The sequence below is a fragment of the Chrysemys picta genome, chromosome 11 (assembly GCF_011386835.1).
Source record: "Chrysemys picta bellii isolate R12L10 chromosome 11, ASM1138683v2, whole genome shotgun sequence".
In the NCBI taxonomy this organism is placed as follows: Eukaryota; Metazoa; Chordata; order Testudines; family Emydidae; genus Chrysemys; species Chrysemys picta.
The window spans coordinates 7,775,005-7,799,420 of NC_088801.1; the positions used below are offsets into that span (position 1 = coordinate 7,775,005).

General features: G+C 43.9%; 1 long non-coding RNA gene across 1 annotated transcript in view; it reads left to right on the forward strand.

Moving 5' to 3' along the window:
* The first annotated feature begins 17,879 nt into the window (after positions 1–17,879).
* LOC135974235 (uncharacterized) overlaps positions 17,880–24,416 on the forward strand; it is a 29,530-nt gene continuing 22,993 nt past the window's right edge. The window contains exon 1 of the long non-coding RNA XR_010591457.1: positions 17,880–17,980. This is a non-coding gene — a long non-coding RNA (uncharacterized LOC135974235). The remainder of the gene's footprint in view (positions 17,981–24,416) is intronic.

A 24,416-nucleotide genomic window follows, 5' to 3' on the forward strand; every position in this document is an offset into this window, starting at 1 on the left:
CCATTGAAAAACACCAGGAGACAGGCTGTTCTCATAGTATCTCTGGCCTACTTTTGCAAGCCCACAAGAATCAGTGGATTTCAATAATTAGCTGAATCAAATCAAATCTTCACTGTTAACTTTTTATTTTATTTTATTTTCAGCTATCACTGGTATGGACCCCCAATCTGGATATGCGTAAACTGCGTAGACTCTCGGTCCTTCATCAGTTGAGACTGAGCCGATCACAACACGTCTTCCAATCGTCTCTCGCTCTGACCATCCTTCGCCAGGCTTGTCCATATCGCCTTGTTAGGAAATCATCCCACCTCTTTGGAGGCTGACTGCATGGCCATTTCTGTTCTCGCAGATACCACTCGGATATAGCTGCAGTCCATCTGTTGTTGCTGAGTCGGGCCACATGTCCTGCTCACCACATTTTGCTGAGCCTGTTTTCAACAACAATGTCTCTCGCTCCAGACTGCTGCCTAATTATTTCGTTGGGGATGTGATAGCAGAGCAAAATGCCCAAAAATGTCCGTTCCATCGCCCTCTGTGTGACAGACATTTGCTGTTCTTCAATCGTTGTCCGTGACCATGTTTCGCTGCCATATAACATCGCTGGAAGCACGGTCGAGTTGAAAAGATTTGCACAAGTTGTTTTGCTGATTTTTCCTTGGAGGATGTCCTTGATGTCATTGAATGCACACCATCTAGCTTTTTTTTCTGCACGACAGTTCGCCTTTCTGATCATGGCGCATGTTGACTTCCTGGCCCAAATAAATTTATTTATCAACCTCTTGGATCTGGATATAAAGGACCCGATTCTTCTTTCACTCAAATGAGTGTAACTAACATCAACACTTACTCATGATGGATGGGCCTTACATTGATCTAGTGGAGATCCCAAAGAGTTCAGTGGAAACAGGATCAGATCCATTGTCCAACCAAGTTTTTTTTGATTTGTGGGCAAAAAAGCACTTGGTGGTGCTCTGTGGAGAGCTGACTGATCATACGATAGTGGTTCGCCTCTTGTTTCCAGGTAATATTAAAAAAAGGCTAAAAATGCATTGGGTGAAATCCGGCTTCATTGAAGTCAATGGCAAAACTCCCCTTGACTTCAATAGGGCCAGCCATTAAATATTTCTTTACTTTTACTTCCCCATCTAGGGAATTGCTATAGTTGCCTCAGGTTTATATGTGACCATGAATGGCAGGACAGGTTGTTTGTGTGACAATGTCTTTACTAAGTTGTGCTCTATGCTATGACAATCTGAGAACCTGAGTCATTGCTTAACACTGGGATAGGTTACTCTTTACAAATCCTGGAATACCATCAGCATGCTGATTATAAATCAAAAGGAATCTGGAATGATCCATGTAAAAATGATTTTTTTTCCTATGGTAAAATGACACGGCTTACCTGAATGTTACTGCAGCATATTGGGTCATTGTAGATTATATTTTAATTATGTCAAAATATGATGTTTCTTATGCATTTTGTATATTTGTATATAGCTGCAGCTTATTAGTTCGTATTGTGTTAGGACAGGCAAAGCTGAATAATGTATGGATTGATTACCCAGAAGCAGCCTCAGAAGGTACTGTAGCAGTAGTGGAGTTGGAGGGGAAAATGGGCCCAGCTGGGATGACCTCTTCACCAGCAATCTCCAGACACAGAACTCTCCAGGGACACAAGGATCCATGTGGCATCCCTCCCCCAAGCCACGTGGGCTGGGCCAAAAGATAAATTCAAGGAGGATCCAATCCCCACAGGCCAGAGAAACTTTGAAGATGGCAGAGCACGCAGCATGTAGCCTCACAAGGGGCTTAACACCAGGATAGGTCTTCATCTGGACATTTGTGCTGACTGGCAGATGTATCCAACCCCCTCCCACCATCTCATTCCACTCACCTCCATACCATTCTCCTTACCCACTGCATCTCTCTCCCTTCCATGTCCTCTCTCCTTTCCCTTTAGAATCATAGAATATCAAGGTTGGAAGAGACCTCAGGAGGTCATATAGTCCAATCCCCTGCTCAGAGCAGGACCAATCCCCAGACAGATTTTTGCCCCAGATCCCTAAGCAGCCCCCTCAAGGATTGAGCTCACAACCCTGGGTTTGGCAGGCCAGTGCTCAAACCACTAAGCTATCCCTCCCCACTCAATTAATCCCCCCCCATAAAAATCATAGCACTACCATGCCATTTGCCGACCTTCACTCTACTTCTGTATTATATCACCAACCCTTTTGTCTGTCTTGTTTATTAGTGTAAACTCTTTGGACCAGCGACTTTATTACTCTGTTTGTCCAGTGGCCAGCTCAATGAGGCCATGGTTTTGGTTGGTCCCTAGGCACTACTGTAATAAACAATGATGAATAGTAATTGTGTTACTGTTACACTTGGAAGTACCTTCCTCCATATGCAGTCCAACTGACTTCAGTGGGTTTATTGCTAGAGCTCAGAGGGAAATGTTTTTTTCTTTCCTATCAAAGTTTGAGATTTCAAAGAAATTTCCCATTCAGCATCAGGATGAAACCAAGACTCCTTGCCCCCCACAGCGCTCAGGATCCCCATTCCCCAAATTATCTAAAAGCCTAATGATTATGTCATTCACCAGAGATGTGTGTGATCTAGGTTCCTGTCCTTGCTCTGAGTCAAGTAGAGTAAGGACATGAACCAGCATCATCTGATGTCCCAGGTGAATGTCATAATCACCAGACTCTTGGCTGGTCTGGTATCTCTCACTTTCTCTCTCTGGTTTTGGTCAGAAATTCTATCCTCGACCAGAAAGAATCTTTATAGACTCATAGACTCATAGACTTTAAGGTCAGAAGGGACCATTATGATCATCTAGTCTGACCTCCTGCACAACGCAGGCCACAGAATCTCACCCACCCGCTCCTGTAACAAATCCCTAACCTATGCCTGAGTTATTGAAGTCCTCAAATCGTGGTTTAAAGACCTCAAGGTGCAGAGAGTCCTCCAGCAAGTGACCCATGTCCCACGCTGCAGAGAAAGGCGAAAAACCTCTGCCAATCTGCCCTGGAGGAAAATTCCTTCCCGACCCCAAATATGGCGATCAATTAAACCCTGAGCATGTGGGCAAGACTCACCAGCCAGCACCCAGGAAAGAATTCTCTGTAGTAACTCAGATCCCACCCCATCTAACATCCCATCACAGACCATTGGCATATTTACCTGCTAATAATCAAAGATCAATTAAATGCCAAAATTAGGCTATCCCATCATACCATTGAAACCTGTTCATTCCCTGTTTCAGTTTTAATGAATTGGCATTTTCCAATTGAAAGAAAGTGTAGTTGAAAAATTCTTAACCAGCTCTGCTTATGACAATATTATCAGCATATCATCATCTGGCCCTAAAAGAGAGCATAGATATGGGCAACACAGTATCTCTTCCCCCTTGTTTCTCAGAAGTTAACTACAATCTAAATACCCTCAATGTGTCCTGATTTCTTTGCTGGTAGCAGCTGTTTCACCTTGTCTTTTCAAGAATACTTTTTATTTAGTTAACTCACTGTAAAAGCAACGTGGATCTGGGAAAGTCCCAGTCTTCATTGAGCTTGCCACACCATGCCTCGTAAGCTGTGAAGGTCAATACATTCTAAATAGATTCCACAGCACCTGTTTAATGTCTTGTATCCATGAAAACTGTAAATGCTACATAAACAATTAGTAATTGATTTAATTACATTCAAGGGGTTTTGTTTCTTTGACTTTGAGTTAAGAGACAGTGAAGCCTCTAGTGGAAAATCTAAAGAGCTTCTCAGGAAACCTCAGTGGAAGTGAAATCTCTAAATAGCTCCCAGTATAAGGTAACCATCTTTATCTAGAACTTGAGAGAGTGCTTTCTGAACAGCACCATTTCTTTTCTCCGCTGGAACTGTTAATAATCTAGATCAAGCCAACCCTAGTTACAAAGACTTTAATAAGACTCATTGTGCAATATGAAAAAGGTGCTTTTGAAGAGAATGACTTCACAAAAGGATGAAATAGGTAATTAGAGTAGCACGGTGTCTCTTTGACACCATCATCTGATGTTTAGGAAAGGGGACTGAGAGTCGGGACTCCTGAGAGTCGGGACTCTGTTCCAACTCTGCCACTGACTCACTTTGTAGACTTAGAAAAGTCATTTTAACTCTCCTTAATTCAGTTTCTCTAGACTGTATTGGCTCCCACTTCTACAGGATCATTGGTGCTCTATGCTGCTACACTTGAGTGGGGGATTCACCCCAGGGCAGGAAGGCCCTGATTCCACTGCTACCCTCATCTGGGATTTCTGCTAAAGGATGCCACTTTTATTATCCATTGGGCCCTCCATAGAAGCCCCAGTAGTGAATGCTACTGACCTGAAATGGAATTATGTTGATTTACATCGGCTGAGGATCTTATCCATAATCAGGGCCGGCTCCAGGCACCAGCTTAACAAGCAGGTGCTTGGGGCGGCTAAGGGAGAGGGGCGGCACCTGTGGCAATTCGGGGGCGGCAGGTCCCTCACTCCCTCTAGGAGCGAAGGACCTGCCGCTGAACTGCCGCTGCCGATCGCGGCTTTTTTTTTTTTGCTTGGGGCAGCAGAAATGCTGGCACCAGCCCTGTCCATAATCTCTGGAAATCACAGTTCTTAGATGTAGAGAACAACAATGATTCAACTCTACCATGATTGCTCTTTGCTATGGCTCTGGAAGTTGTTGAGTCTGGAGACGGAAAAGGAACAAAGGCACACGCAAACTCAGTTTCTACAATCTGTTTTGTTCAGCTGCCTCATCTCAAATATTGCGTAACAACTAGAAAGCTTTGGGAAAATATTACTATAAATATACGAACCCACGTAAGTAATCTTTTCTCTGCAAATAAGAACAAACCTTGATCCCAGGTGTACTAAATTTTCTTGTGACAGCTGGAAGGAAATCGACCATCTTTACTTACAAGGTTAAATTGCCTTCAAATTAGAATTGCATAAGTTCTGCAATACAAAGGCGTGAATGATGCTTAGAGAGCGTTCCAAAAGACTTGGGGAAAATAAAAGCTGAACAGAAACCACTCACTTCATTTGTTTGCACTGTTAAGGATATCAGGCAAAACATGGGGCCAACTCCTCAGTTGATGTAAATCGGCATATCTCCATTGAAGTCAGTGATTTATACCAGCTCAGGATCTGGCCTATTGTGTTTAAGCTTACGACGAGGCAGCAATTGCTGATAGCAAATGTGAATCACTTACATCTCACACACAAAACAGTTGGTTTCACTGATAAGAAGGTATCAAACAATGGGTTTGTTTTTGTCAGGAAAAACCTGGTCCAGCAGAAGAGTGCAAAACACATCTTGAATTCTCAACCGGGGCAATGTCCTGGACCTAGTGAATGGGTTGGTTGGTTTGGGTGGTTTTTTTGGATACTGGTACTTTGGTATGTCACATATGAGTATAAAATTTTAGCATGACTCAGGTATGGCTTAGAATCATAGAACCATAGGGTTGGAAGGGACCACAAGGTTTATCTAGTCTAACCCCCTGCCAGTATGCAGGATTTGTTGTGTCTAAGCCACCCAAGACAGATGGCTATCCAGCCTCCTTTTCAAACTCCCCAGGGAAGGAGCTTCCACGACCTCCTTCTGCAATCTATTCCATTGCCCTACTGTTCTTACAGTTAGGAAGTTTTTTCCTGAGATTACCTCATCCTATTGTGCTGAGACCGGTCTCAGAACAAACATTGGCCACCCCTTCCTGAAACTAGTTTTCGGTGTTTTGATCAATGGTTGTGACAATTTGGTGGGTGAGTTTCTGATCTCAGTACTCATCCCTATTTATCAGTCTTCCGGGAAGAAAACACAAATCTCAAATTTCTGTAACTGCTCTCAAAAGCTAATGATAAGAGCTGGAACCTACACATCTTATAGGATTGGGATGGACTCATGCAAACAGATCAAAGTCCTTAGAAGCATTGGTTTATGTTCACATATCCTATAAGGTAGATATTGTTTTATTCATTATACAGATAGGGGAAACGGGGGTTCACAGAGGCTGTGTCCAAGGTCACACAGCCATTGGCAGAGTAAGATACAAAATACAGGCGTGACGGGGTTTATAGGCCCCAGGTGGATGAGGAAAGGGATGGAGAGGCCCTGGGGGCAGGACTAGCACCAACCTTCCAGCCTTGTCAATCATGCATTATAGGAAGGAGGCTGGGGATGAGGGGTTTGGGGTGCAGGAGGGTGCTCTGGGCTGGAATCGAGGGGTTCAGAGGGCGGGAGGGGGATCAGGGGGTTGGGCCACAGGAGGGGGTCAGGTGTGCAAGCTCCGGGCAGCGCTTATCTCAAGCAGCGCTCGGAAGAGGTGGCATGTCCCCACTCTGGCTCCTACACGGAGGCATGGCCAGGTGGCTCGGCACACTTCCCCATCCACAGGTGCTGCCCCTGTAGCTCCCATTGGTTGTGGTTCCCAGCCAATGGGAGCTGCGGAGCCGGCGCTTGGGGTGGGGGCAGTGTGCAGAGCCCCCTGGCTGCCCCTATATGTAGGAGATGGAGGGGGGACATGCCGCTGTTTCCAGGAGCTGTGCAGAGCCATGGCAGGCAGGGAACCTGCCTTAGCCCCACTGCACCGCCAACTGGACTTTTAACAGCATTTTTCCGGTCGAAAACTGGACAACCCTAAGACCCAGCCCGACCAATCTCCCCAAACCCATTGCGCTGGGGCTGGATCATTGGCAGCACTATCAACTCGCTACCCACCCACCCTCTTTTCTGGGACCATAGAGAGGGAGTGTCCCTGAATACATGGGCATTTGTGACATTCCTTTTAATCCCCCCAGCTGAAGAGACTTAAGGAAGCCTACAAAGGGCAGAACCCCTCCTGCAAATAGTGGGGAAGTGGTCCCTGGGTTGTGACCACCCACGGTAGCTAACTGGGCTGGGTCAGGTTCCCCCACCCCTGAAGGAGGAAACACCAAGGACCCTGTTACACCAGGAATTTTGGCAATTGCACGCCAGTTCTAACCACTAATCAGCTTTCCTTATGGTGGCACTGCACAGAAGTATGTCTCCTGTTTTAGGGTAAAATCCTGGCCCCACTGAAATCAATCTCACTCCTGCTTCTAAGTTTAATAGCTTTGCTCCTGCTTAGCGTCCCGGGTGCACTAGGCAAAACTCATCTCTGGTGCTACACTTATGGGTGCCCCAGAATCACAGGGTGATGTTCTGTACAGAGATGTGCGTGATCTGCAACGTTCAGAGTCAAATCCAAATTGCAGCACTGGTCAGGGTAGCTCAGATTCAGGGTTTTGGTTCAGGCCATTAATGAAGAAAGAGCATTGACATTTGAATCCAGATTCCAACTTCACCTGAATATGGGGATCAAAGTGATCGGGTTAGATCCATCTCTAGTTCTGTATTCATTTAGGAACAGATGACTGGAAAGAACCTCCTGGATCATCGAGTCCAGTCCCTTACTATCTCAGGCAACCTTGTCGAGTGATCCCATTAATAAATGTATTAAGGTCCATCTTAAAATTAGGTTGTTGTCCCTGCTCCTATTGGAAGGCTGTTCTAGAACCTCACAGGACCTTTGAACTCCTGCACTTTGCAATGTAATGCCTCCCCAGAGTAACCAAGCTTCCATACTACAGTGCGATTCTAGACACCCCCTCATGTTGAGCATGCTCCCAGCTATTTTGTCTGTAACTTGGGAGACAGAACATCACCATGGGCCATTGAGCTGTTTAGGTGTCTTTATTATTATGGATAGTAGTAGTAGTGAAGTTGAGTTTCATTATATCATTTAGATTAGTCTTATTAAAAGTGTGTAGAAGGGCAAAACATCCATATTTATGCTGCATTTAACTTTCTATTCATAAGAAATTCAGGGGAAGTAGTTTTGTTATTAATATTGATCAATGTTCCAATTGAAAACCCAGATGTCAAGGTTTCTTTTAGCATGCTCAGTTATATTTAGTGGTGCTCTTGATGAGAGAAAGCCTAATGAAGGCTAACAGATGGTCTGTTTAATATATTGCTCTAGGATTTGAAGCATTTGCCAAAACTCATACACACAAGGATTTGACAGCCCTGTAACGGGAAACCTTCAATTACAGCTATTTTTATTCTTGGGGGTTTCAGTGAGGCTAACGTAACATTGCAGCTCCAACATAGGTCAACATGGGTGAAAAGGAAGATTTGACTCAGGAACCCGCCCTGGGCTGGCTTGGTTTTGACCCTCTAGAAATAGAGTTGACACCGTAGAATATTTGTTCAGAAAGAGTGGACCAGGTTGGGAGAGAAAAAAAAAATCCTGAGTGTAGAATCCAATGCTGAGAAGACCCTGCCACTAGCCACTAGCATATCAAATCTGATGACTATTCAACTGAGACATCAGTTAGTGTTAACTGTTATGATGCTCCCCCAAGACCTCTTCCACTTGGTTGCCCAAGAACTCAGTTTGATTCCAATCTCATCACTTAGGTTCCGTTGTTTGACATACAGCAAAGCTACAGTGAGTTGATCCTACTCAAGAAGAGGGGGTGGGTGTAGGGCAGTGGTGGGCAGCCTGTGGGGCTGCATGCAGCCCATCAGGGTAATCCACTGGCGGGCCGTGAGACAGTTTGTTTACATTGACCATCTGCAGGCACAGCTGCCCACAGCTCCCAGTGGCCATGTTTCGCCGTTCCCGGCCAATGGGAGCTGAAGGAAGTGGCGGCCAGCACGTCCCTGTGGCCCACGCTGCTTCCCACAGCTCCCATTGGCCGGGAATGACGATCCACAGCCACTGGGAGTGCAGGCCCGTGGATTACCCTGATGGGCTGCATGCAGCCCGCGGGCCGCAGGTTGCCCACCACTAGTGTAGGGTGTACCACACATCCAAAGTACAAAATCATTAATCAGCTTATAGACACATTCTAAAACAGACTGCCACACATGCCCTCTATTGCACATCGTATCATTCACTGTATGATTGGTTCATTAGTTTCTGTGAAACAATCTCTGCACAGACCATAAGCTGTTCACGTGTCGCACATAGGCTGTCTGTTGCACATTGCTTACTTCCCTATGATCTCTTTTCTATTAGCTACATATTTTACATATTTACAAGGCTAGAAGGATTCTGTAAATTCATGCTTTGGTCACTGTTTCATGCCCTGACTCAGAATAGACCGACATGGTGGTCCATGGGGAAGGAGGCAGTTCTTCAGGATCTCAAAGATCAGCCAAGCAGAGATTTAAAGATCAGTATCTGCACCTCAAATTGCACCTGGAATTTTACATTAATCGAACACAAACTTTGGACCGTGGTATGCTCCTAATGAACAACACAGCTCTGAGTTGGCTTCCAGCATTTTGCTCTAGCTGTACTATCCCTTCAAGGGTAGCATTCAATTTCAGGAAGGCATACGAATCTAAACTAAAAAATGGTGGAAACCCAATGAGCTCTTACCTTGTGAGGCTGATTTTGCATTCTAGGTGCACTCAAAAAAGCCTCATTGACCTCAGTGGGTATGCAAGGAAATAATGCAGGAGAAGGTCCAGTGTTTTGATGGCATCATAGTTGCCACTTAGACCTTCCCAGGTTTGTGTCTACTATGCAAAACCACGGCACTACAATTGGCAATCCCTATGGAAAGGAATAAATATTGTTGAAGGTCAGAACTAACGGTCATTACGTTAGCAGACATTGGCTGTTGGGTATAGAGCTGGGTGAATTTTTTTAAACCAAAAATATGTTTTGGGGGGCCCTAAACAAACTTGGCAAAACATTTTGTTTGGAAAAATAACCCTGAAGCATTTAGTTTCAACTTTTCAATTTGAAATGGGGTTTTCTACTTAAAAACAAAATAAACAAACACACAAACAAGGGTGAAAAATACCCAAGATGGCTGAATCATAATGACAAACTTGAAGAGAAGCTTCATTTCAATTCAACTCAAAAGGTTTTGGTTGATTTGAAATGATTTTTGTTTGTTTGTTCTAATTGATGAAAAAAATTAGAGAAAATGTGTTGGCATCCACATGGAAAAATCCATTTGCTCAGCTCTTGTTGGGGATAGCAGGGGAGAGGAAGCTTTCATAGGACTTTCCTCCACACTGCCTGGCTCTAGCCAGGGTTACTAGTCACTGCCTTTCTGAAGAACTAAATTCACTCCATTTTCAAAATAAAACAATAATTGAAAACTAAATTGGGACTGGCCTGGATTGATTTCTCAGCAATCGGATCCATTTCTGCAGAAAGAGCGGACACTTCTACTTCCCCTTCTTCTGGTAGATCCGCCTGCAACCTCTTCTATTGATTCTCACTTTAGTTCAGAGAAGTGCTAATCTACAGGCAGGTTCCTTTTATTCAACAGAGGATGCTGGGTGGTGATCATCAACACATTTCATGCCATCCTCTCTGGAGATACGTGTGCATGCACACACGCATTGATAACGGGAAAGTTTGTGAGAGGCCTTGTGCATGGGAGAAGTTCACAAGAATTCTTCCTTCCTCATCCACTCTGACCTTCACACATACACCTCCTGTAAGGGCCAGTTGCAGTCCTTGCGCTCTGTGGGAAATATGCCACAGATGGGGTAGGGAGGGGCAGAGAGAAAGCAAGGCTATGTCAATTGCCAGTATTCTCCACACCAGGCTGTGGAGCCGGCCAGGCACACCAGCAGGAGCAGGATGCAGTGCAACCTCTGGATTAGTCTACACTAGAAAGTTGGGTCGGCCTAGCTATGTTGCTATGGAGTGTGAAAAATTCACACCCCTGAGAAATGTAGTAAAGCTGACCTAAACCCCAACGTAGACAGTGCTTGGTCAACGGAAGAGTTGTTCCATCAACTAGCTACATCCTCTCGGAGACATGGCCTTACTATAGTGAGGGAAGAACCCCTTCCATCACTGAAGTAATTGCCTACACTGCGGCAGTGCAACTGCAGCACTGCAATTGAGCCACTGTAGTGATTCTCATGTAGCCATAGCCTCCCTGTGCACTCGGATGCTCAGGGTATATCTATGCTAGAAACGCTACAGCGTGCCGCTGTAGTGTAGACATTGCAGTGACAGAGGGGTTCTTCCATCACTCTAGTAAATCCACCTCTCCGCGAGGCGGTAGCTAGGTTAACGGAACAATTCTTCAGTTGACCAAACACTGTTTATGCTGGAGCTTAGGTCAGCTTAACTACTTCTTTTGGGGATGTGCATTTTTCACATCCCTGAACGACGTAGCTAGATTGACCAAACAGTCTAGTATAGATCAGCCCTCAGAGAATGCTCATGTCTCCTTGGGCACAATCCCTCCCTGAGCTCCTCTGTTGGAGGCAGCTCTGCATAGCCCCCAGCATGGGCCAATGCAAAAACACCGTAACATGGTTCAACAGAAAATCTCCAGTTCTTCTAGCACTGAACAACATCCAGACATGCTGGGCTAAATTATTCCCGTGTGTAACTCCATCTCTCCCGGGGTGGTTTTGGGCCTGCTCTGTTTCCTTCCCTGCTTTGTTTGATGAGTTTTTTTTAGAGAGCAATCCTAAATCAAACATAAAAGAATCATAGAATCATAGAATATCAGGGTTGGAAGGGACCTCAAGAGGTCATCTAGTCCAACTCCCTGCTCAAAGCAGGACCAATTCCCAACTAAATCATCTCAGCCAGGGCTTTGTCAAGATGGGCCTTAAAAACCTCCAAGGAAGGAGACTCCACCACCTCCCTAGGTAACGCATTCCAGTGTTTCACCACCCTCCTAGTGAAATAGTTTTTCCTAATATCCAACGTGGACCTCCCCCACTGCAACTTGAGACCATTGCTCCTTGTTCTGTCATCTGCCACCACTGAAAACAGCCGAGCTCTATCCTCTTTGGAACCCCCCTTCAGGTATTTGAAGGCTGCTATCAAATCCCCCCTCATTCTTCTCTTCTGGAGACTAAACAATCCCAGTTCCCTCAGCCTCTCCTCATAAGTTATGTGCTCCAGACCCCTAATCATTTTTGTTGCCCTCCGTTGGACTCTTTCCAATTTTTCCACATCCTTCTTGTAGTGTGGGGCCCAAAACTGGACACAGTATTCCAGATGAGGCCTCACCAATGTCGAATAAAGGGGAACGATCACGTTCCTCGATCTGCTGGCAATGCCCCTACTTATACAGCCCAAAATGCCGTTAGCCTTCTTGGCAACAAGAGCACACTGTTGACTCATATCCAGCTTCTCATCCACTGTGACCCCTAGGTCCTTTTCTGCAGAACTGCTACCTAGTCATTCGGTCCCTAGTCTGTAGCAGTGCATGGGATTCTTCCGCCCTAAGTGCAGGACTCTGCACTTGTCCTTGTTGAACCTCATCAGGTTTTTTTTGGCCCAATCCTCTAATTTGTCTAAGTCGCTCTATATCCGATCCCTACCCTCTAGTGTATCTACCATGCCTCCTAGTTTAGTGTCATCTGCAAACTTGCTGAGAGTGCAGTCCACACCATCCTCCAGATCATTAATAAAGATATTAAACAAAACCGGCCCCAGGACCGACCCTTGGGGCACTCCGCTTGAAACCGGCTGCCAACTAGACATGGAGCCATTGATCACTACCCGTTGAGCCCGAAGATCTAGCCAGCTTTCTATCCACCTTACAGTCCATTCATCCAGCCCATACTTCTTTAACTTGGCGGCAAGAATACTGTGGGAGACCATATCAAAAGCTTTGCTAAAGTCAAGGAATAACACATCCACTGCTTTCCCCTCATCCACAGAGCCAGTTATCTCATCATAGAAGGTAATTAGGTTAGTCAGGCACGACTTCCCCTTCGTGAATCCATGCTAACTGTTCCTGATCAATTTCCTCTCCTCTAAATGTTTCATAATTGATTCCTTGTGGACCTGCTCCATGATTTTTCCAGGGACTGAGGTGAGGCTGACTGGCCTGTAGTTCCCCGGATCCTCCTTCTTCCCTTTTTTAAAGCAGCGGCTTCTCATCATCCCAGCTAATCCACAACTCAGGCATGATTTACTGCACCACACAATAATTCTTGATCCTTGGCCTCATCCAAAAAGCACCTGTAGTTGAATAGCTACCCTATGTGCAACTCAAGGAGAGAGTCCTAGAACATGACCCCATCTGCATAGGAAGATGAAACTGACATAAAGGAACATCAGGAATTAACTAAAGCCCTGAGCCAGTGACCACTGAAGTCAATAGAAGGACTCCCATTGAATTCAGCTGGCACTAGATCAAGCTCTAAGGGACCATAATGGACACAGAACTAAAATGGAACAGCACCACAGCATCATTGGAAAGAGGACCAGCAGGAATAACGAGAGCACAGGTTGCCAGGTGTGAAGGTAGTTGGAAGAGAACCACTAATTACGAGGGCTATGAAATCAGACAACTTTTTCATCATTGTCTACAACAGACCCTTACAAGTAATAGTTCTATGGCAGGAATGGTGTGATGCTGAATATATTTTTACAGTGATAAGTATCTTCTGTGTTGTAATAGTTTCATTATACGGTCATCTGATTATTATTTACTTTGTAAAGTGCATTGGGATCCTGTAGGCTGATAGAGGCTATTGTCTTTGTGTTGTTCTATGACTGACAGATGCCAGGGCTGATTTTTAAACTGATCCATCAGTTTTAACACAACACACTGAATCATCTTAATATAGGTATGGACTGGGAAAAATCAGATTCAAAGGAAAACACAGGTTCACAAAGGATCTTTCGTAATTAGGGGAGGTGCAAAGTGTTGAATGTACCAGTCCAGTCAATTAAGCACTAATTAATATTGGATTCTGATCTGCTATTGTGTGATGACTTGTTGAAGTATAAATGTCTTCTCTGCCTAGATAAGGCATATCTACCCCTGCTGATCTTACAGATGTTTTTCAACTTCCCCGGTGATTCTGTTTGAGATAAAAACGCAAAACCTTCCCTTGTTATAGACAACAGTGTGAAAAACTCATTAGATGATCTAATTCTTCAAGGTAAATGTTTTTGTGTGGTTACATGATGATCCCTCGCTTTTCATACTTCTAGGAGGTGCTAATGATTTCACACTCCTTTTCTCAGGAGACAAGGGACCATTGTGTAAAATGTGGTTGTCATATAACACTTTGCTAGCTTTCAGGTGACTGGTAGCTTTGGAAACCTCTTGAATTCATCATCCCAATCTCCACATGCTCCAGGAAGAATGCTACAGATGACCATGGTTCAGCCTGTTCAATGTTTCCAGGATATTTATCAGTGATTGCCACTGCTCTCTTCCCCTCTTGATATCAACAGGTTTCCATATACTATGGGGCTTTCCTAAAAGCTCAAGCAGTGAGTTTTGTGAAAGCCTTTTGTGGTGGTCATTTAGCGTTCCTTGGAATATTTCAGATTTCTCCTTTTCTTCCTGTTACAGATATTCAGGTCCACATTCAAATGGGAATCCAAAGCCCTGGAGCCAAAGCCTGTTGAAATAAACAGAAGTTATTCATTGACACCAGTGAGCTTAGGAGTGGGTGCTGAGTGCAAATTCACAGATTTTATGGCCGGATGGGACTGTTATCACCAACTAGTCTGACTTCTGCATAGCACAGGCCAGAAAACTAAGAGAAACAGTAATTTCTGCATCAAGCCCATACTTCAGTTTGAGCTATAACATACTTTTTTAGAAAGAGGTGAATCTTGATTTAAGTGAATGTAAATTACATCTTCCATTCCTCAGCCACCTGATACATTAGACCAACTCAGATGCCCTCTAAGCTGATTTGGAATCCTGTAAACTCAATTTGATTCATCCTCTCCTACCAATGTTTTGCTTATGTCATAGAATATCAGGGTTGGAAGGGCCCTCAGGAGATCATCTAGTCCAACCCCCTGCTCAAAGCAGGACAAATCCCCAGACAGTTTTGTTTTTTTAACCCCAGATCCCTAAGTAGCCTCCTCAAGGATTGAACTCACAACCCTGGGTTTAGCAGGCCAATGCTCAAACCACTGAACTATCCCTCCTCCTGATTGCACAGCAACTCGGAACTTGGCTGTATAGTACGGATGACGTGCAAGTCTTTCTTGAAAGCCACAGTGGCCCCAATAGTCATTTGCAACCAGTTTCTCAAGCCTCATACTCATGGGCATATACCCTCACCTCCCACCCACTGGCTCTGGGCATATACCCTCTACTGCTGCATCTGAAGAGAGCAGGAATTCACACTTTTGCTGCGGTGAGACCCTCGCTGTGCCATGGCACATGTTCTCCTCTGCCTGCTATGAGCTCTCTATTTCCTCCCCCACACCTCACTTGGAAAGGAACACTGTGATGCTTTTTCAAATAGGCCTGAACAAAATAATGACCTTCTTGACATGGTTTTTACTACTTTCCTTTCCATGCCTTGGTTGAGCTGGATGTCCTCATTTGTTTCATACACTTGTGCTTTAGGATGATGGTTGTCTGTTACGGGTTGTAGTCTCCTGGTTTGTACAGCGCTCTATGTGCATTGGAGATGGGGGTGCCCTGGAGTCCTGTAAATACTTAAATATCATTATTATTGCTCACTTAGAGATTTCATGGAAGTATAAATCTTCCAAATGTTCCCCGACTAAGCAGCATGAGTCTAGTCACATGAGTTGAGGGGACCTAACTTGTTACCTATTCAGATCATTATCACAGTGGTGCGGTAGCCATGAGAACTGTATCTGATGAGAATGATCTAACTTTAGCACAAGCCCATCAGTCACTGAGGAGCTGGAGGCTTGCATTGCAGCACAACTAATCCCCTGTTGTTCCTGGGAAGACAGAACACGGATGCATAGGGAGTCATCTCCAAGGCACTTATTTCTACAAGCCGGAAAGATTAAAATCTCCTTCACACTGAGACTTAGGCGCTGTAATGTCCACCCCTGATGGCTTCACTCTGCACCAGCTGTTTGCCGTGCTGCTTAGTTCCATCCGGCACAAACCATAACCTGGTTTGCATAGACTTTCCCAAGAGAAGCTGGAAAAAATGCAACAGTTTAACAGGCAGGGAAGCCACTGAGAGGCTGGGGTTTACGCTGTGTGATTCTGTAACCTTTCCAAAGGTTGAAATGCACAGCAGTGTTAAAGTAGGATCTATTCTCTTTGCAAACAGGGAAATAATCATTATGATGGCTGAAGGATCCAGTCACAATACATTACATGGGAGAGGTTAAGATCTGATTCCTTAAATCTCTTTTCCCTTTCCCTATCTCCTTGTTTTCCTTTTCTTCCACTATGATTATTATTCATCATTATTATTTGTATTATGGTGAAACTTAAAGGCCCCAACTGAGATGAGAGCTCCAGTGGGCTAACAATGCACATGGTGAAAGGCAGTCCCTATCCTGAGGGACTTCCAATCTGTGTAGACAAACAGAAGAAGTGGGAGAGAAAAAGTCTGATTAGTGAGGTAGGATAGCCTGGAATTTGGGAGTCTTGGATTTAATTCCCTGCTCTGCCACTGATTTCATGTGTGACTTTGGGCAAGTCACTTAGCCGCACTGTGCCTCAGTTTCCCCTCTGTAAAATGGAGATTACCTCACAGGAGTGTTGTGAGGATACGTGAATTAAAGATTCTGAGGTGCTCAGCTACTGTGGTGATTGGGGCCATATAAGTACTTAAGGTACTTCCCAATTTTAGCAATAGGGCACTGAAGCCCAAAGAGAGAAGAGTGGAGACTGAAAGTCAGTGGGAGTAGCTGTTTAAATTCCCCTTTGATTCCCTCCAAAATCACATAGGAAGTCCATTGCAAAGCCAGTTCTCCTGAGTCTTACCTGAATGCCTTAACCAATCCTCCTCTCTCTCCTTCTACATACTCTCTCCTCCTCTTCCTCTATTTCTTCTCCTGGTCTTCCCTTAGTTTTACCCTTCCAGCTCCTTATACATACACAATCTCTTCCTCATCAAAGAATCATAGACATTATATGGTACTGACCTATTACGGGTCATTCAGCCCATCCCCCAGAGACAGTGCACTCAGTAATCTGGAGGTAGGATGTTCTCAGGCAAAGGTCCTTAGTTATGGAACTCCCTTGACCTTCAGGAGCATAGTGTAAGCAAAGCTTTCTGGCCAAGACATTCTCTGAAAGGGTTTAAACTATGGGCATATTTTCTTAATTTCCTGATTTTGTTCATGATCAGCACATGGTTCAGAGAAGAGGGTTAATTCTGCTGCCCCCTAAGTGGAGATATCAACTGACGTCTGCTTTACCATGGTGATAGCCACACTGTGAATATTCATGGAAATAAAACACTCTATTCTCCAGATTAAATTTGTCCATCTTGGTCCCTTATCTATGCTTCATAGGCAGCAGAACTATCAACTAGTGTCTGTTTTACTTTGATACCACAGTGATAGTCCCATTGTATTAGGCTGTTATTTAAAGTTCTTCCTCATGATCCCTACTTTTCCTGGTCTCTCTTTAAAAAAGGTACCGGGGAAGGTGAAGGAAGAGAACCACGGCTAGCTGGATTTTATTTTCCCCACACTGAAAATTTCTGACTTTTGTCAAAAACCAAAAGTTTCAGCCAAATGGTTTTTAGCAGTCAGATTTTTGTGGGGGGGTTTTTGACAAAAACTCAGCATTTTTCACAGAAAGCAGATACTTTTTGTAAAAAAAATCCATATGGTCAAAAGCCCAATTTTCCCTCAGGGGAAAAGAAGCCAGAAAATGTCCAATGAGCTCTAAAGAGACCAAAATCATAACCCCCAACTATTGCTGATGTATAGGGCACTTCCCACAACCCAGAACCACATTTAAGTGGGCAAGTCCAATTTAAAGCCCTTTTCCAAGTCTTCCTTACTCATTGCTTTAGAAAGGTACCTGTAACACCGTGGTCTGCCCCTTTAAGGGCCAGGGGGCAGGCCCTGATTGGAGACAGAGTTCCTTTAAGAACAGGTGTTTGGCTATGGGAGAAAGGATTATCAACCCCAGCTGGGAAGGGGTCAGGTGATTCCTGTGCATGCCTGAAAGAGATCAATTGAAGTGGGACTGCAGGAAAGTGGTTGCTTCCTGGAGCAGTGGGTAAGTGATACCCAAGGCCCCTGTGGCTTGCTTTGGTCAGGGAGATGGTTGGGTTTTTTTATGTTACTTGTGTGTTTTGAAAAATAAAATGTGCCCTGAAGGAAGAGCCTGAACAGACCGGGCGTGGCATTAAGCTGTCCTGGGCTGGGGTAACAGGCACCTCTACAGTAGTCAGGAAACTCTTGGAAGAAAGCAGGCTCTCTTTGTTTGTCTGTTTTGTTTCTCAGTGCCAGAGTTATTGGGATAAAGTCACTTCTGGCTGGGGTAAATCCACTAACTTCAGTGGCGTTATGCTGGCAGAGAGGTTGTTGCATTACCTCTGTTAGTAGGGATTAACTGTTGAGCTCATTTCACATTCCAAAATGGAAGAGATTCAGTATACTTAAGCGATAACCGCAACACACAGGATGTTTCACTGCAAACTAATGACCATCTAGAAGGAGTTCACAGCCACAGATGTGACAGCAGGCTATTAACCCTAGATGGTCATTAATCCCCCAGGAAATGCCCTGGGCAAAGGTTGTTGTGGCTTATAAACTGACAAGAAAAATCCTACCCCTAAGCATATAGTCGGAGAGCTTTTTAATATCTGCAATTTCAGTGCTGTGTGAGAGGCTTGGGCCCATTAAAAAGGGATAGAAAATAATACATATGTGGAAAATGGTGTGATGCCCTTACGTGGCATTCTGTGCACAGGTTGTATGCAGTCATAGATCCATTAGGTCCTCTTTTGGACTCCACTATCTCTGCTCTCTACTGTGTTTGAGATCTTCACTGTCTTCCATGTCAATCAGACCCATAACCTGTGGTCCATCTTTGATTTCTCCCCATAGATCTAAACTATGGCTAAATCTTTCACTTTTCCTTTCACAGTATCTCTAAGATTAGACCTGTCCTGACAACCAAATCATTCATGCACATCCTAATTACCCTCTGATTTGACTACTGCAGCCTACTGCTCTAAGGGCCCTTTTCATGTTAACCTGCCCCTTAATACCAGCGAATTCAAACTGCTGCTGCCAAAATTATCTTTCTCAGCTTTGTCATTTCCCCAGAATCAGCCCCACCACCGTTTGAGTGGCTCATTTTTTCTCACCCCTCACTTCAGCCAGGTCACTCCATGCACACTCATTGACTGGTGAGCTAGAGAAGTGAATGTGCCATCCATCAAATTCAGACCTCTTGTCCTTCCATTCAAGAACATGTAACCTCTGACTACGTGCAAACGACAGGGCTATCTCAAGGGCCAGTCTCAGACTGTGGAACAAACTCCCACAGGAGGAAAGGACCATAGCAAACCTGCTGCTCCAAGTTCCAGATGCATTTCTCTAACGCCCACATAGAGCAGCGTGAATGTTTAAAAAATAAAACACCCAAACCAAAAGCTTACGAAAACAAAACTCTGCTGCCCTCATAATTCCCCCCCCGGGGCAAAGGTGGGCGAGAACAAACCGTGTGTGACAATGTTAGTCACTTTATTTAATGTTGAGGCATTGTGCTTAAAGGAAGCTGTGTTGCCTAGTAGTTAGGGCAGAGAACTGGGACTTGGAAAACCTGCGTTCTATTCCTGGCTCTCCTATTGGGTGACCATGTCCCTGCTCTATCCTCAGTTTTCCCATCTGTAAATGGGTATAACGATACTGACCTCCTTTTGTAAACTGCTTTGGGATCTGCTAATGGAAAGTGCTATACAAGAGCTTCTTGTTGTTTAATGCATGAGTGGAAGGTGCTCAAATATACTGTGATGAGGGTAGCTTAAGGACCTATGTACAATGGAATAGATCTGTGGCCTTCTTCCGTATTCCCACCTCCCAACCGCTCTGTTCCACTGTTGACTTTAGTCAAATATATAGACTCTCCCCCCTCCCCTCCCACCCCCAGCTATAGTTCTGCACCAGTGATGTGGTAAAAACAAGAGGCTTGGAGGTTCTGATTTCAGTGGAACTGCGTACATGCTTAAAGGTTGGCATATACTGAAGCACTGGACTGATTCAGTACCAAAAAAATATAGCTTCCTATAGACTTGTCATTGTTTCATTATCTCCTGTTACAGTAATAGTGTGATTAGTATTTGAAAGCTGCTATTCTACTGATGTTTCTCAGCAGGAGGAGGCTGCCATGTAATGGAGTGTAAAATCAGCCCCAAATGCAGATCCCATATGACTGCATGGCACAGTAGGGACTTTCAACGTTTCCTAGGCTATCAGATTTCAATAGGAGACAGAACCATTATGACCATCTAGTCTGACCTCCTGCATGATACAGGCCATAGAATTTCACTCAGTAATTCCTATATCAAGCCAATAATTTCTGTTGATCTAGAGCACATCTTTTAGAAAGACACCCAGTTTCCACTTAAACCCTCTGCCACTCGAAGTCTAAACCAAGTTGTTAAAAGATGAGTCGTCTTATTATTATTTAATACATGCTTTTGGATAATTTAACAATCGTTACGAAGTAGTAGAACTCCCCCTACAACAACTTGCAAAGTCCTGGCTTTACAATTCATTCAGATGGAAGTAGCATTTTTCCAAGTTGTTTTCCACTGCAGAGATAATTACTCACATGGGTTGCTTAATATGTGGTTGTTAGTCTATATTGTGACTTGTTTGTGCAATTTTTTTCCACTTCTTTACATGTAGTGATTAATCTTTTCCATTAAGGGAGAGAAACAGATAAGCAGATAAAATCTACCTTTTTGATATGTAAGCTCTTCAGGGCAAGGATTGTCTATACTCTTGGTGCAGTGCCTAGCCCAATGGGGCCATGATCTCCGTAAGCACTACCCGTAATAAACCTGATTAATAATAAACTCAAAATGTAGGATATGGTCACGAAATACCCTGGCCCTCTAACCTTAAAGGCAATGAAATAAGTCATTTATTTGATCTGACCTATTTTTAGTCAAGTTATGATGCATTTGTTCATACATGGTAGTTAGCCAACCATTCAAGCTCTGTTCTCCAAACTGTGAATGATGTGCACTTAAATTACAAAATTTGAGAAAATTATTCCAAATATCATGGAACTAGCATAGATTTCCTAAGTGGAAACTTAGGCATTATGTTAGTTTGACTCCTCCCTTTAAAGTCCTTCACTACATCTCTATTTAAAAAAAAATAGGATTGATTTGTACTATAGGACTCAGTCATGCCTCCATTTTAAATTAATAGAAGTGCCCCCACTGACTTAAATGTGGCCTGGATGAGGCACAGAGAGAGAGAGAACTAAAAAGAAATACAAATAAGTCATGAGGCCATTTATTAGCATTCTGGTCCTAATAGTTAATGCAGTAGTTCACAAACTCTGGGTCACGACCCCAAATGGGGTTACATGCTCAGGAGCTGGGGTTGCAGCAATCCCTACTGTGTGGAAAACACTATTTTGCTCCACCCTGTGTGACCTCGCATGTACAGTATGTGCGAGGTCATGATGCATGAAGGATGGCATTCTCCACACTGTGACACCTGGCACTAGGGTTGCCAACCCTCCAAGATTGTTCTGGACTCTTCAGGAATTTAAAGATTATCATGTGATGAAACTTCCAGGAATACATCCAACCAAAACTGGCAACCCTACGTCTCTCACACCATACTATGAGGTCATGCTGTTTGGAAGATCATGCTGTCTGGGGTCCTGGAAGAAAATAATTAAAATGAGGTCATGCTATCAAAAAGTTTGGGAACCCCTGAGCTAACGCATTGAGCCCCTTGCTGCAGATGCATATTATAGCATGACGATATAGCATGTCAGGGGCTGAGTGAGATGTAAAGTCATGATGGAGGACTTGGTTCACTTAGGCAACCTAGTTTTTGAGTTAAGCAATTTGAACTATCTAAAACTCTTAAGTCTGCAAAACTGAGCCCTGATTCAAAGCCTGCTGAAGTCACTGGGAACCTTTCTATTGAACTTAACCAGGCCCTTGTGTTAGACATTTCATGAGAGCTTTTGAGCTTTTCAAAATCTCTCTTGAGATTTCCAGTATGGTGACTGACAGCTTCTACAAAATTGTCTCTGAGCTGTCACAGTTCCCTACAGTACTTAGCATAGAAATAAATCAGGGTTGGGATTTTCAAAAGTGTTCAGCATTGGCCTAGCTCTGTGCCTTTTGAAGTCAAGGGTAAAAATTCCATTGACTTAAATGGGAGCAGAATTAGGCAAATGCTGAATGATCTTGAAAACCCCATCAACTGTGTTGGCCAGTGTTGATATTTTATGTTCTGTTACTGAGCATGGCTGTTTAGCTTATCAAAAGGTGATTTGATAATAGTCTAAGTACCTTCACAGGGAGAAAATACTGGACTCTCTTATTATACAGAGAAAGGCATAACAAGAAACATTGGCTGGAAGTTGAAGCCAGACACATTCAAATTAGAAATAAGGCACAAGTTTAACAGTGAGGATGAGGATGAGTAATGAGGAACAAACTACTCAGCGAAGTGCAGGATTCCCCATCTCTTGAAGTCTTCATCTGAAGACTTCATGCCTTTTTGGAGGATGGGCTTTAGCCAAACACAAGTTGCTGAGCTCAATACAGGAATAACTGGATGAAATTCTATGGCCTGTGCTATGCAGGAGGTCCGACTATGTGATCTAATGCTCTCTCCTGGCCATACATTCTTTCGATCTATGAACTGCAGGAACCAGGCATTGTCACTCCTCTTCTCCCACACAGGTTTTTGTGTTGCACCCTCTACACAGAAAACACAAAAAGGAGAATATACAGGATTGAATCCTTCACTGGTGTAAATCAGGCTCACTCTAGTGAAGTCAAATCACCCTAGCTGCCATTAGACCAGTTCACAATTGTTTGTTTTTATTGAGTAGGTATCTCCCAAAACATACATGTCATGGATTTGGGTGAAGGTTTGGGGCAGTTCTTAATTTATCACGTACATTGCTACTTACAGTACCAGCTCAACAGAGAGCTTGTTAGAGTCCTGTTCCTTCTAGATCCTTCCGAGTTTAGTCTTATTTTAGTATTTCACTGAATTCCTAATAGATCACCAGATAAATTTAAAAGATAAACCATTCATTTGGATACATTTACCACTGCTGCCTTTGTGGCTGTTAGGAGATTTAAAAAAAAATACTTATTAGTTGTTCTTCTGCTTTAGAAGTACTGCCAACTGTACTTTTCACTTCACATGAATTCTGGTCTATTCCAATTTTCCACTTCCCTGCCTTTAATCCCAGTGTTACAAATGGAATCCCATGCTACACTATCTATTACTGGCTGGCACAGAAGAGATCAATATTTCAAAATGCTGTATGTTTTATAGATCAGCTGCCTTGTGCATAAAACACCAATGGTATCTGAACCATTACACAATGTGTGTAAATTACATAAACCAATGGAAGGAAAAAGTGGGAAGTACATACACACAATATTTCTTGGAATAAATTAATCAAATCTTAAAGCAGGCCTACGGGGCACCCAGATTTGTGGTTGCATAATCTTGGCAAAGTTTCAACGTGCATAGGAAATTTAACCAAGCTGTTCAAATCTTTGAGTCCCCCTCCCATCCTGAACCAATCTCTGTGACACGTGAACTTGGGAGAGTTTAGTAATAGCAGATTGCCCTTATGCAGCACCATTCTTGCAAGGATCTTGAAAAAATATCATGAAGCCTCATAGCACCCCAGAATCTGGTGACTATTACCACACTAGTTCTGAAGAAAGGGAAACTGAGGCAAACACAGAACCATAGCCATGGTATTAGTTCTCCACCTACTTCCTTGAGCCAGAAAAGTGGCACAAAGGAAACCTTTATTTCAAAAAAGCCCCTACTCCTACAGCCTGGACTCTGAAGGAACCAGGGTCTGGAGCTGCTTCTCTACGTGCAGTCTGGGCTTCCTGCCCCCACCTGCTAAAGCTGGTAAACCCTAAATCTGCAGATCAAGCTGAGTGTCTGGCTCTGAGTTAGCGCTATTGGGAAAAATTCCAATGCAACATTTTGGTTTTGGAGTTTGCGTGAGTCATCAAAATTGAAACATTTCACCAAGATGGCTTGATTTCAATGAACTTCTGATGGAACCCCTTTGAAACCTGCCTCTTCCTATGGTCAGGTTTCCTAAATCTGCCTGGCTTCCTGCCAGCTTCCCTGCCCTGCTTCTCGGTAGCCCACCTGCTGAATGGCCTCTGAGTTGGAGACCCCAGGTGGACTGCTCCAGACCAAGGACTCCATTCCCTTCCATAGAGAATTTTGACATTTTTGGTTTTCCTTCCAAATCAGAACAAAATCCAGGTTCAAAATTCTCTATGAACCGGAATTACCTTTCTCTGCCCAACTATACCTCCTTAATGCGTTGGGGAATTTGGATATGAGAGAGAGAGAGAGAGAGAGAGAATATGCAGAAGACCAAGATTGCTGGGAGGCCGACCCAAGACTGGAATGAACTCCCTCAGGGATTAAGGACCATCAGAAACCTTGCC